The sequence below is a fragment of the Crassostrea angulata genome, chromosome 3 (assembly GCF_025612915.1).
Source record: "Crassostrea angulata isolate pt1a10 chromosome 3, ASM2561291v2, whole genome shotgun sequence".
Lineage (NCBI taxonomy): Eukaryota > Metazoa > Mollusca > Bivalvia > Ostreida > Ostreidae > Magallana > Magallana angulata.
Genome location: NC_069113.1, coordinates 33,965,190 through 33,978,528, shown reverse-complemented (window position 1 = coordinate 33,978,528; position 13,339 = coordinate 33,965,190). Strand labels below are relative to the sequence as shown.

Here is a 13,339-nt window from a genome sequence, read left to right as displayed (position 1 = left end):
CTCTCTCTCTGTCATTTGAACATACATATAACAAAATAGCAAATTACATTTTGCAGGTTTGGAAATGATATACTCGTGAATATACTTACATCTGTGGAAGTCAACATTGGTCTACATTGGTCATTTGATAAGTATCCATAACACAAATATGCAATTTTATGAAGTAAATAGATTTAACAAATTAAAGATGACTTACTAATTATAAGACAAAAAATGACGATTTCACTGCCTCCACCAGAAATATTAATGACAACCGCCTTCCAGTATAAGGCCGGGCATATATTGGTTGTTGGTATGTCTGTGCATATCCGACCTGTTGGTGTACTGCAGGCCTGTATGCAGCATAAATTTGGAAAGGTGCACCCCCTCCATATATAACTTCGGCCAAAACACAGGAAAGACCGAGGACAACTAACAGAACTATCTAGTACTTCCTTTCACTGAATCAAAATAAAAAGGATATAAGATCAATATATAACGAAAACGTTATTCCATTTTTTGTGACCTTTTTTTTTTTTTTTTTTATAAATTATGGTAACGGCTGGGCCAGATACAATAGCTTCAAGTGTCCTCAGTTGCTTTTTCATGTGTCCATAAGTCTTACACTTATTAAAGTACATTACGAACTTCTGTGTAAATTCCAAACAATTAATGGAGTTGAGGATAGGAATTCTGGACCCTCCCCAATAAATTCACACATTAAAATTACCAAAAATACCCCCACCCCCACCCCCCCCCCCCGTTCCATCGAAGCCTCCTGAAAAATTATGAACTCGCGCACGAACACACTCTTGTAATATATGAACAGCCCAAATAGAAAAATAGAAGGAAAAGATTTCCCCTAGGTATTTATGAAATTTAAAAAAATCAGAGATAGAATTAATGTTCTGTTTCCCTCGGTATTTATTAACGTATTCAAACATCTTTATCGCAAGTGCGAATCGCAATCGCAAGAAAGTGCGCGATGTTTTTATTGTGATCAATATTAACGGAAACCGGGAAAATTAAAACTTACTTTGAAATAAGATATTACCCTATCAGCATAAAAAAGAGTATGCTTATACAATTTAAAGTGGTTAATCTTATAAAATAGAAATAGTGTATAAACATGAAGGCTATATATGATTCATGGAAACTTACATCCATCGTTATTGATAATTAATTGAGAGTTATGAAAACCAAAGTAATAATACTAGTTAATAGCTGTTCTAGATTTATGGAAATAAAATATGTGTACATGTCTGATGTTACCATCGAAATTGCGGCTATAAGTTAGTCGACGCCACATATTCTGTCTCGCCAACATAGATCGTCAAGTTGACGCAGCACATGACTATGTTATGGAACTTTGTGTCACAGAGACATCAGCGCTAGCAGAAAATGGATATCATTCTGCATTAGATGCAATTGATATTGGGACTATAGAAAGACATATACGACTGCGTATGTACCATAGGTATCTTACATGCTCTTAAACTTGTGTTCGAATAATGAAAACCTTTTCTGCTGGTTTATTTTTGTTAACATGCTAAAAATTAATCAGATTGCAAACTTATGGGTAGGAAAACTACAAAAGGCGATTAAGGCGTTCAAGAAGGGTATATCAGGACGGGTACATTTGTAATATATAGTTTCGCTTTACAAGGATATGTCGAAAAAAAACCAAGGGTTTTCATATGAAAAAATATGAACAAAGCAGCAAAAATAACTCAACATCTCGTTAAAAAATATGAAGTTTACATTGAAAAAAAATCAGCCTGGTCTTGCTTCACGCAGGTCCGTAGCTCTCGGAACTTGGACGGCATACTAGTACATTTAAAAATTTATGTCCTATAAAGTCTTACTTATATTCTAGGCATAATATAACTTTTCCGTTGCGGACCTCTATAAGATAAAGATTTTGGCGGATTACACAGAACGGCGGAAATTCAGATCAGTCCAATGCGGTGGCAACTCTTGTATTTAGACGCTGAACGATAAATGGAATAGAACAAAAACACAGCTCGAACATTTATTAATTCGTCGAAAGCCCATATATCGGGTATGGTAAAAATATCGCCTACATCTGGGATAGCTAACTTTATAGAGCGGAAAGGGGTAAAATAACTTTATTATGACTGTTATTATCACCGAAATCCCACCAATCCTGCCTGTCCGCAAAAGTAAACAACCTGTCAGAATTTGTCAAATCTGTAGAAGCTTCCGATTTCTGGCCTATAGATGTCCGATTCAGGCGATGGATAACTAATAGAGAATGGGAACAAAAATAAGCGTAGGGACTGGGACATGACGTTCACGACAACTACTGACCAAATTCAGACGCTTTACTAATGAAGTACCTGAACATACCTGCTGTATATTGAGAAATACCTTATATCTGTTAAGCCTTACTTGTTTTTTGTTTCTCAAATGCAACGTAAGAGGCTTAATCTCATCTACAAAGTGTATGTCTGCTCTTCTAGACAAGGAAAAGTGTGACAATATCCATAATCGTAACAAACGTGAACTCAAAGAAACAACATTTATCTTGTCTCCATCCACATTGACTACCGTATATACTCGCCTATAAGTATTGTTCGCCTATAAGTCGGTTGCCATTTTTCAGGTTCATTTACAAGATTTTGCCATTGACCCTCTTATAAGTCGGGTAATTTTTTCTGGATAATCAGTCTACAGATTGTCAATCAAATAATCACATTTTATCAAGCATTACTTTATTCTAGCTAATTAATATTGGTGTTTGACCCCTCTGTTGTCATTTGTAGATGCAATGCATTTTAAGTGTTGGTGTTAAGACATCTATCCTGGATTAATAACTTTCGATTTTGGACGCCATTTTTTTTTGATACACTAATGAAAACTTGTCAAAGCTTTAAAAATATTTTTGATACTATTGAAAATAAAATGATAGTGATTTTGATCCCCTACTGACTGATTAAGATGGTATAGCCCCTTTTAAAAGTGGTGTGTTAGCTTGTGTTGTTTTAGGTGACATGCCACCTACAGCCACCAATATAGCTATTATCACCTCATGCAGGTGTAATTAATTATGAATAATTATAAAACGATCTTTATTTTTTTTAAAACAGACCAGCAATTATTCTGGTGTTTAATTTTTAAGTATTAAACAGAAATTGCTGTTCTGTAATCCAACTAGATCGCTTTTAGACGCCATGTTTTTTAAGAGTTTTCTGTAAACAGAGTTATCTTTCTTGAAGTTTGTAACTTACGATTTTGGACGCCATTATATTTTTTAAACACTCAATACAACTTGATTATAGCTCAAAAACTATTTTAAATGCTACTGGAAATAAAATGACAGTGATTTTATCCCCTACTGACTGATTAGGGTTGGTAAGTACAGTTATACCTACAGCTATTATCACCTCAGGCGTAAATAATTGCCTGTTTAAATAAAAAATACTTTTTCATATTTTTAAGAAACAAAAATGTTTTGTTAAACCTGACGATATGGAATTAAAGAAAATGTTATTCGGATTTCATAGGAAAAGAAATGTTGCGATTATGCATAAGAAATTCTGTATAAGTGCCACTATTAATGATACAAGACGAATAAAAAAATCATCAACTAGATGGTCATCTTTAGAAACATATGTTGCATATTCGGTAAATATTTGCTATCCGATAGCAATATTGAGACATACTTGGAAGAAATTAACATACTATTATTCTTGTTGATCAAGGTAAAGAGGTAAAGTTACAGGTGAATTCAAGAACAGTGTAATTAATTCATGTGATACAAACCTTAGTTAGGCAAATTTGTTTTCAGCTTCTGTAATGAAGTATCCATTGTGTATCCAAAATAAAACACTCGTAGCCAAGGGTATACAGTTTTATCTAGAGAAGAAAAGCTTTTGATTATATTCTTTTTGACAAACCTGTACTCACAGGGATAAAACAAAATAAAATTATTGAGAGGAGCCAGTTTCCAATAGATATCCCAATGAATTGCTCTCATTCAAGGATAAAATAGACATCAATTCTATGTGAAATGCATGCTTACTTGTGAATCAGTTTAAAACACTTTGATTTTGAGAGAGAGAGAGAGAGAGAGAGAGAGAGAGAGAGAGAGAGAGAGAGAGAGAGAGAGTTTTCTTTTTTTCTGGTTCATCACTTTCTTTGTGTATTTTTTGAAAAACAAATTCAATACAGCATTTTTCTTTGCACACAATTTATGTTAATATTTGATATAATTTCAATTACTGTTGTATTTGTCAACTAGCACTTGATATTTATGACTTCTCCTCACGAGCAATTTTCAGTTTTGCTTGGGTAAAGCTTCCATTTTGTATACATTTACTTCAAAAAGGAATATCATCATCAGATCTTGTATTATTGCAATGAACAATTATGTTAGAATTTTATTTTTTTAAACCAGAAAGATGAGTTTTAACTGCAGATTATTTCACTGCAATGTAATAGTAATGCATATAGATGTCACTAAACACAAACATAGGACTTGTCAGACTGAAAAGACAATGACATATTGGTGCAGTGTACATACCAGGTAAAAGTTAAAAAAGGGGAAATGTATTTCTCGCATTATCACCGGTGTGAGATCGGTTTGTCCGGTGTGAGACAGCAGTGCAGTGTGAGATTTTTCTGTCTTACACTGTGTATTACTACGCCGTTTTAAAACATAAACAAACGTTGTCTGCTGTAGGGAAATGCAAAATGGTGCATTGAGATTATCCATTAAGTAATTGTGTTGCTTAATTATTTACAATTTATCATATTTTAAATTAAAAAACTGTCGTATGCTCTCATTTTGACTTGCACTATTTGAAGCATGCGGAGGAATAAACTGAAAGTAATCTTTTGAACGTCATAACAGAAAGTTGTCAAACATCATTTTTTAAGGTAATATAATGCGAGAAAAATAATCATTCATTATATACTCGTGTGGGATAGTGAAATTCCACCGAGGGCCAAGATTCACGGTCTAGGACTCGGCAAAGCCTCGTAGGCAACATCCTTTAAACGATATTAAATATTTTTTAGCCAATATCAGAAAGCGTGTTACAACAAGAATTAAATTATTAGAAAAAAACCAAGGAAACAATATAAAATAAATGCAAAAATAATTTATTGTGGTACAGGCAGTAATATTACAATAAAGTTCCCTTTTCCTATTTTTCCTGTAAAGAGAAAGTAACAGAGAATCCAATGAAATATAAGTACGTAATGATAAAATCTATTTAAAAAAAGATTATCGAAAATTTACTATCGTTGAATTCAAGAATTAGAAAATCTTAGGTTCATTTGGCTTTGTATGATAGGTAAGGAGTTTCATAGCTTAATCTTCAAATAACAGTTATGTTTGACGAATCACGAAGGTGTAGTTGGTAACTCTTGCCTTCCTTTATTTATCTTTTAGATGAAGTCCAGAGAGCATCATTACTGGAAACCAGGGAGCCAATAAGCACTGGTGCAAAGATAGCGATTAAGATGACTGAGAATAGAAAAAAAAATAACATAATATTTCATTAATGTGAGTTATTAATTATGCGTGAAGCATACTTACAGTTTTATCAAACGAATAAATTGAATATTAAAAAGAATAAGTTGACTTACAGAAGAAAAAACAAATAATGATGATTTCACTGCCTCCACCAAAAATGCCAACCCCTTTTCCAGTATAAGGTTGAACATAGTATGGCTGTTTGTATGTTTGTGCATATCCGACCTGTTGGTATACTGCAGGTCTGTATGCAGCATAGGTGTGGTATCCTGCACCCCCTCCATAACCTCCGGCCACAACACAGGAGGATAGACCGAGGACAACCAACAGAGCCAAAACTGCCTTCACTGAATCAAAATGAAAGTTGAGATATGATCAATATTAATTTTTCAATCCGTTCTGGTCCAAAAGAAGCAAGTTTCTTTTGCTATAGATATTTCCTTACGCCATATACTGATACAAGTAAATGTATTAACTTCTGGGAAGCTTTTAAACAATATAATTTTGAAGACACAGATTTACAGAGAGCTAGAGAGAGCGGGTCCGGAAGACTTTACCAATAATTGAAACTTATTAAAGTCACATAGTAAAAAAGAATTACCAAAGATAGCCCCTCCTTCCGGTGAACAAAAATTTCCCCAACACCCCCCCCCCCCCCCCCAAAAAAAAAGAAAACGGGGGAAAATTCTAGATCCGCTAACGAACATACTCCCGATGAGCAAACGATCAAATGGGGAAAAAATGAAAAAAATATCCTTGGTAAATTGGAAATACAAAATAATTTAAGAAATAAATAATAGAAAGAAAACAGTATTTAAAAAAAAATATTCTTCTGTTAAAACTGGATGAACTTTTGAATGTTCACACCGTGAAACTGGATAATTGTGATTTTTGTTGTGTTTCCCCTCGTTAAGTTAGGTATTCATCACAAATAAAAATCTCAATTGCATAGAAAAAGAGCGCGATGGATTTTATTCAAGTCAATATTAACGGAAACTCGAGAAAATAAATTCTCGAAAACAAAATTTTAGCTCTCTGAGAGTCAGAACGGAAATGTGTTTGTCCTCTAGCTAAAAACGAAAAACTCCCCCCCCCCCCCTTCCCAAAATAAGGTAAGAAAAACCAAACTTTCATTATCACCACTTTGAAATTAAATTTACTTTAAATTTATTACTATATGTAAATACTTACTTTTTATGAATTGCCTACTATATGGAGACAGAAGCCGCTTTTCCACAAAATAGAGGGTATTTATACTTTTTTTGTCATACCCTTTACCGTGTCACGTTACCCTTTACCACGTGTTCTTTTTGGGTGGTTCCTGTATGTGTAATTTACATCCAATCACAGAACTCTTCTCCCAAATTTCCTTTTTTGGATGCACCTATTCAGAAATAAGATACTGCTCTATTAGTAACAAAAGAATATGCTTAAAGTAATCTGTCTATTTTGTACTGTTTATCTTAGAAATAGTGTATGCAATCTCTGTGTGATCCATGAAAACTCGCATTCATCGTCATTGATAATTTATTGAGAGTTATACCAGTAACCATTTATTTTGTAGGTTTTATCATATGAAAATAGACAAAAGTATATGTGTATGATGTCACAATTGAAATTGCAACTAGTTATTAAACGCGATATTTTGCCCCACTAACCAAAGCGATTCAGATCCTTTTGAAGACCTCCACCTTTCGTTAAGTTAGAGAAGCAGAGGTCTTTCAATGATTGTTCGTCGCAGAACTTACCAGTGTTTGCAGAAATAAAAGTCGTACTTCATTATATAGATGTATGCAGTTAATACACATCTTATCTGCTCTGCTCTCAATGACATATATATATAAATATATGTTACAGAGAGCAAAGCGCCTGTGGTTGATATTGACATTCTAGATACACAGCTGTAAATTTAAATTGTACGATCAAATACACATGTACTAAATTAGGTTCGAATATTAAAAACCTTATTCGTTGATATGGAAATTTGTTTGTGCCCACGTGCAAAAAACTTGCCCATACTGCCCTTAATGTAAACTTTTGGTAGAAAAAAACTACAAAAGGCGTTTCAACCATTAAAAATTGCAACTATTGTTGCTGTTTAATTTTGTATATGGTTTACAAGGGTGAAAGTATTGCGATAACGAGATCTTGGATTAAAAAAAAGAGTTCTTCGTGTGTAACAGATCTGAGCAAGACCAATGCAGTAGAAGTAAAGAAAATAAAAATTCAACAGCTCGTCCAAGTTTATCAATCTCCGATGCAAATCTGACAATCAGATATAGCAGAGTGCAATGATAATATCAATGAAGCTATTTGTAAAGGACCGGTGCAAGCAAATTATCTTCCAAAGAATAGAAAGTTTAGCGGACAATTCTAGAGATGAGAGTTTAAACTCTTCGGCTTCTAATATTCCTATTCTTCCCAATCTATCATCATATAAGGTCAGACAACACGTTCCTCAATTTTATAAAACTTTTTCCAGGAATTTGTTTGTATTACTACTACTTTGACAAGCTTTTTTGTAAACAATTGGGGTACTTTTCCAGGAATTTGTGCGAGATACTAGAGTACTTGTATGCAGTTTGCTATATAATGATTGAAATTACAAATTTATCTCCAATCGTACAAGAGTACAGAAAGGAGCATGATAAAATATAATTTTTGAAACCAGCTTCGGTAAAAATCAGAATTATTTTTATTCGAACTCTTTAATAGGACGAGATACAAAAAAGATGCTCGAGGAACGTGTCGTCTGACCTTAAATAGCTTCAATTTAATTTAGCTGCAGCTCTGTTGTCTCGTCTGAAAAAAAAACTGACGAGGAGCTGTAGATACTAGTTAATCGGATCATGGCCGTCTGAACAAAGAATCGATGTCACGATTCAATAAGTATGTCTTTTTCCATAAAATCTAAATCGTTTGGAGACATAGTATTTAGACTATCTGATGTGTAAAATCAAAACAATGGATCTCGATAGAAAGTAAGCACTTTGAGGGATTTCATATACAAATCCCCAACACCTCCTTTTCCGGTGAAATTCTTGTATTTTCATCGTCATTAAAACAAGCATATAGTAATTTTGGATAAACACATTCTCTTATGATTTTGGTAAATGTCACTCTTTTCCTTGTTAAGAAGAGTAGGCATACATGTTGTAGATGAGATAAGGCATCTTGCACAATTTGCATTTGAAAAACAAAATACAAGTAAGGCTGAACATATATAAGATATTTATCAATATACAGCGGGTATGACCATGTACTTCATTTGTAAAGCGCCTGAATTTGAGTAGTTGTCGTGAACGTGATGCCCTAGTTCTTGGGCTTATTTTTTTCCCCCATTTTCTATTAGTTATCCATCGCCTGCATCGAACCCTTCAGGCGAGAAATCGGGAGCTTCTACAGATTTGACAAAATCTAACGGGATGTTGACTTACACGGGCTTGGTGGAATTTCGGTGGGACTGATTAACATTCATTGAGTTATTTTACCCCTTTTTGCTCTGTATATTAGCTATCCCAGATTTTACCATGTCCGATAGATTAAACATAGCGGTCTATGTAATAATACAAGACGACCTAAAGGAGTTAACTCGATGATAATTTTGGTAACATATTAGTATATTACACAATCGATTTATGTGTGCCATATGATACCAGCATTACTTGCTAGAAATTAACTTATTTAAAAATGTGTGTATACCGTTTGCGTTAAATTTATCATTACAGGTGAATTCAAAGACAGCTTATTTGATATGTGACAAAAACTTTTTTAATGCGCATTTGTTATAAGATTTTGTCACAAAGAATCAATTGTATATCAAAAACAAAACTTTTGTGGTTTACATTTACGCAAAAGAGAACAACTCTATACATGTATTTGACATGCATGTTTCTTCAGAGTTGAAACGACAGAAAGTAATTGAGAATCATCTTCGCAAGCCAAGAGTTAACGATCCACTCTGCTTGTAGAAGAACAGAGAGGATCGTGAACTCTTGGCTAGCGAAGATGTTGAGAATGGATAGTTTCCATAAATGTAGAAACCTCAATGTATTATAAATGTCAAGTAATTTTCAGAAAGGGAATGAAATAGACACCAATTTTCTGTGCAACGCATACCAACTTTTGAATTTATATTTACCAGTTTGATAAAAATAAAAACAGAGAATTAAAGACAATATAAATGCAAAACTGATTTATTGTGGTACAGGCAGTACAAATTACAATGAAAATCCCTTATCCTATGATTCCTGAAAAGAGAATGAAACAATCCAATGTTTTAAAATTACGTAATGATGATCAAAACTGCAGGAAAAAAGGATGATTGGATTTATAGTATTGAAAAATGAAATTCAAAACGAGAAAATGTGCAATTTATTTGTGGCTATGAACGATGGACAAAAGTTTAATATATTTGAAATTTCGAATGACTGTTTTGTACGATGAAGTGGATGTTCATGTATTTGATAACTCTAACCTTCCTTTATTTATCTTTTATTTCTTGCCAATTGAGTCCCAGAGAGCTTCATTACTGGAAACCAGGGAGCCAATAAGCACTGGTGCAATTACAGCGATTATGACGACTGAAAATTATAGACATGTAAGCAATAAAATACATTCAGTTAGGTCTCTCTCTCTCTCTCTCTCTCTCTCTCTCTGTACAAAATAAAATAACGAAATTCATTTAGCCTCTTTGTGATGCTTATCCGCAAAATTTATGAATTAAACCATTTATATATTTATTAAAGAATCAAACTTATGATTACTTACAAATGACGATACAAATTATGATGATTTCACTCCCTCCACCACCAGAAATGCCGACCGCCTTTCCAGTATAAGGTCGAGCATAGGTCTGTGCATATCCAACCGGTTGGTATACTGCAGGCCTGTACGCAGCATAGGTTTGGAATTGTGCACCCCCTCCATAACCTCTGGCCAAAACACAGGAGGAAAGACCGAGGACAACCAACAGAGCCAAAACTGCCTTCACTGAATCAAAATGAAAGTTGAAATAAGATCAGTGTACAATGAAAACGTCACTCTGTGTAGTGTATCTGTCCAGATACAATATAAGCAAGTTGCAAGTTTCCTTTCGATAGATTTTTGGGGGTTGATTTTAATCAACTCTCCTATGCAGTTACTCTGGCAAACCGAAAGTGAAACAGTGTTTGGACCTAAGCACAAATCATCACCGCTGACAAGATTTAGTTCTAGAAAATAATCGATAAATTCGATGTAATGTACCTTGAAGCATTGGCTTTTAAGAAACTTATTTATGAATACCTTGAAAATAGTCAGATGCTAAATAGTACGAACAATTTAGATATTTTTTGCAGTCGTATGTATTCATACGCCAGAGTTCAATAAAGTCTCGTTCAACCATCGGCTGTCTCCGTAAATCTCCGACAAGTCATTCTATAATTAGAGGTCGCGCCATCAAGCTATCACGTGAGCTGGTGTACACATGCATTCTCTTTTAACGGAGACAGCCGAGCATCTGGTTGAACGAGACTAGAGTTCATTATTGCTTGGATCCATACAATTTTTTGAATATTTCGATTACTTATACATAGTTTGATGGAATCAAGTGTATCTTTAATCATTACACAACGCGATTCATACGGTTTTTTTTGAAATTCTTGTCGGAAAAGTCCGAGAATTCATATTATAAAAATGTGCATAATTCAAAGACGGATTATAAACTAATTGCCAAGCAAAGTAACATGTCGTTGATTTTAAAATGAATAATAATCGATAAAATCAACTCCCGTCAGTACTTCAGTACTTTGACTCTGTTTGTCAAATACTTGTACAAGTACACATACCAACTTCTGTGTACATTTTATTCAGTAACAGTATTTTGGAGAAAGGCCATGTACAGGTCTAGGGAGGGGGAGGGGGGTGTCAAACACCCCCACCCCCCCTCTACTTTTAATGATTTCATAAAATGTAAATAGTAAAATCGCCATGAATAGGTTTCGGACACCTCTTTCCCCTGACGAACAATAATATCCCTCGGAACATATTGGAAGAATTTCGTGTATTAACACTCCCTTGCGATATGCGAATGATCCAAAATTGGAAAAATGGTATTGAAAAGAATTTTCTACAGGTAAATCAAAAATACATGTACATCAAACATAAAACAGGATCATTGTAGATCACGCTCTGTTTCTCCGAAAGTTTACATATCTACAATACGTTACAGTTAAATGAAAAAAAAACTCTATTTGATTAAAGTCGTTTTTTTGACATTCAAGTCAATATTTAAAAAAAAAACCCAGAAAGACCTATGAATTAAAAATCGCAAAAATGCATTTATACTTTATTTTGAATCAGAACCGACAAGTTTGTACATTACAAGACCCCCCCCCCTTTCCGCCAAAACCAACAACCAAAAAAAAAAAAAGAAAAAGAGAAGAAAGAAAGAAAGACAAACTCCCAGAACAAAAAGCTGCGTGAACATAATATTACACAATATTCAAGTTAAATTTGCTCCAAATTAATTACATTTAATTAAAACTTACTTTTGTTTTATGAACTGCCTACTGTAGAAAGAAAATAAGCAACTTTTCCAAAAAAGAGAGGGTTTTTATACTATTTTGTTGACATGCACTTGCACAAATCACGTTACCTTTTACCACGTGTTCACAAGATAGGTGGAACTGTATGCAACATACATCCAATCACAAAACTCTTCCCCCGTATTTCCTTTTCTGAAAGCATTTCCTCTGAAATAAAATATTACCCAATCAGCATAAAAAGATTAAGCTTATACAAAATGGTTACCCTTTATCATAGAAATAGTATGTGTGCATGCTGTATATGATTCATGGAAACTTCATTCATCGTTATTAATAATTGTTGAAAGTTGTGAAAAACTATAGCACACGCATTTATTTTAAAGCGGTTACTGAATGGATATGAACAATATGTTTTATAATGTTGCTATCAAAATCGCGGCTAGAAAGTGGACAGGACATCAAAGAGAGGCAATTCAGATTCTTGTAAATTGCAATAATGATCGTCAAGTTGGAAGCAACAATGCACTTTATGAAGTGGAACATAGTACTAGTGATTCAGAACTCGGCAGTCTTAGCAGGAAGTGATGCCATACTGCAAAAGATACATACAGTTGATATTGAGACTAGATAAACAACAGCAAATTTAAAAGGAATCGTGTTTGCAAAAAATAAAACCTTACCTGTTGGTATGGAAAATTCATCGTGGTCTCGTTCAAAAACTCTACCCGTTTTGTAAGCTTTTGAGTAGGAAATCTACAAAAGGCGGTTTTGGTATTAAAAAATACCAAGGTCTGTCTTGTTTACGGTTTTGCATCAACGAGGTTTTCGATAAAATAAGGGTTCTTCATATGCAAGTATGAACAAAATCAGAGTAGTAAAAATAAAGACTACATTTCAATACCAAGAATTGGGGAACTTTGTCAATTCTTCCAAAATCTTGTTTAGATTCTACACCACAGAATGTAACTGCAAGGAACCTTTTCTGGATTATAAAGTGATAGTTGTCTGGCAGTTTTACCCCCGACTCACTTCACATAGCCCGTTAAATGATAATTATACCTACATTTGTCGGTTAAATATACACATTCATGTTATACAATCATGTTACTCATCTTAATAACATTTATAAATTTAGCTGACTTACGGAGCAATCTACATTGAACAACAATTATCTAAGTACAGTGATTTAGAGAGAATTTTTCTTATGAGGAATTCTACTGCCCGCATGGTGAAAAGAGTTTCTCAATAATGTTAATAAATTTTCCACAACTTTTTTTAAACGATCAACAAAGTTACTTCTTTGAATAACTCTTCAAACGATCCACTAAGT

At 33.8% G+C, this 13,339-nt stretch overlaps 2 long non-coding RNA genes across 2 annotated transcripts; both read right to left on the bottom strand.

Annotated features, from left to right (window-relative positions):
- Positions 1 to 5,382: 5,382 nt before the first annotated feature.
- Positions 5,383 to 6,777, bottom strand: LOC128178334 (uncharacterized). Its single transcript, XR_008242940.1, has 3 exons — positions 6,674 to 6,777; positions 5,596 to 5,829; positions 5,383 to 5,473 (listed from the first exon to the last, which is right to left on the bottom strand). It is a non-coding gene; the product is annotated as an uncharacterized LOC128178334 (long non-coding RNA).
- Positions 6,778 to 9,655: 2,878 nt separating this feature from the next.
- LOC128179016 (uncharacterized) lies at positions 9,656 to 12,101 on the bottom strand. Its single transcript, XR_008243033.1, has 4 exons — positions 12,013 to 12,101; positions 10,253 to 10,474; positions 9,960 to 10,065; positions 9,656 to 9,732 (listed from the first exon to the last, which is right to left on the bottom strand). It is a non-coding gene; the product is annotated as an uncharacterized LOC128179016 (long non-coding RNA).
- Between the last annotated feature and the right edge of the window lie 1,238 nt (positions 12,102 to 13,339).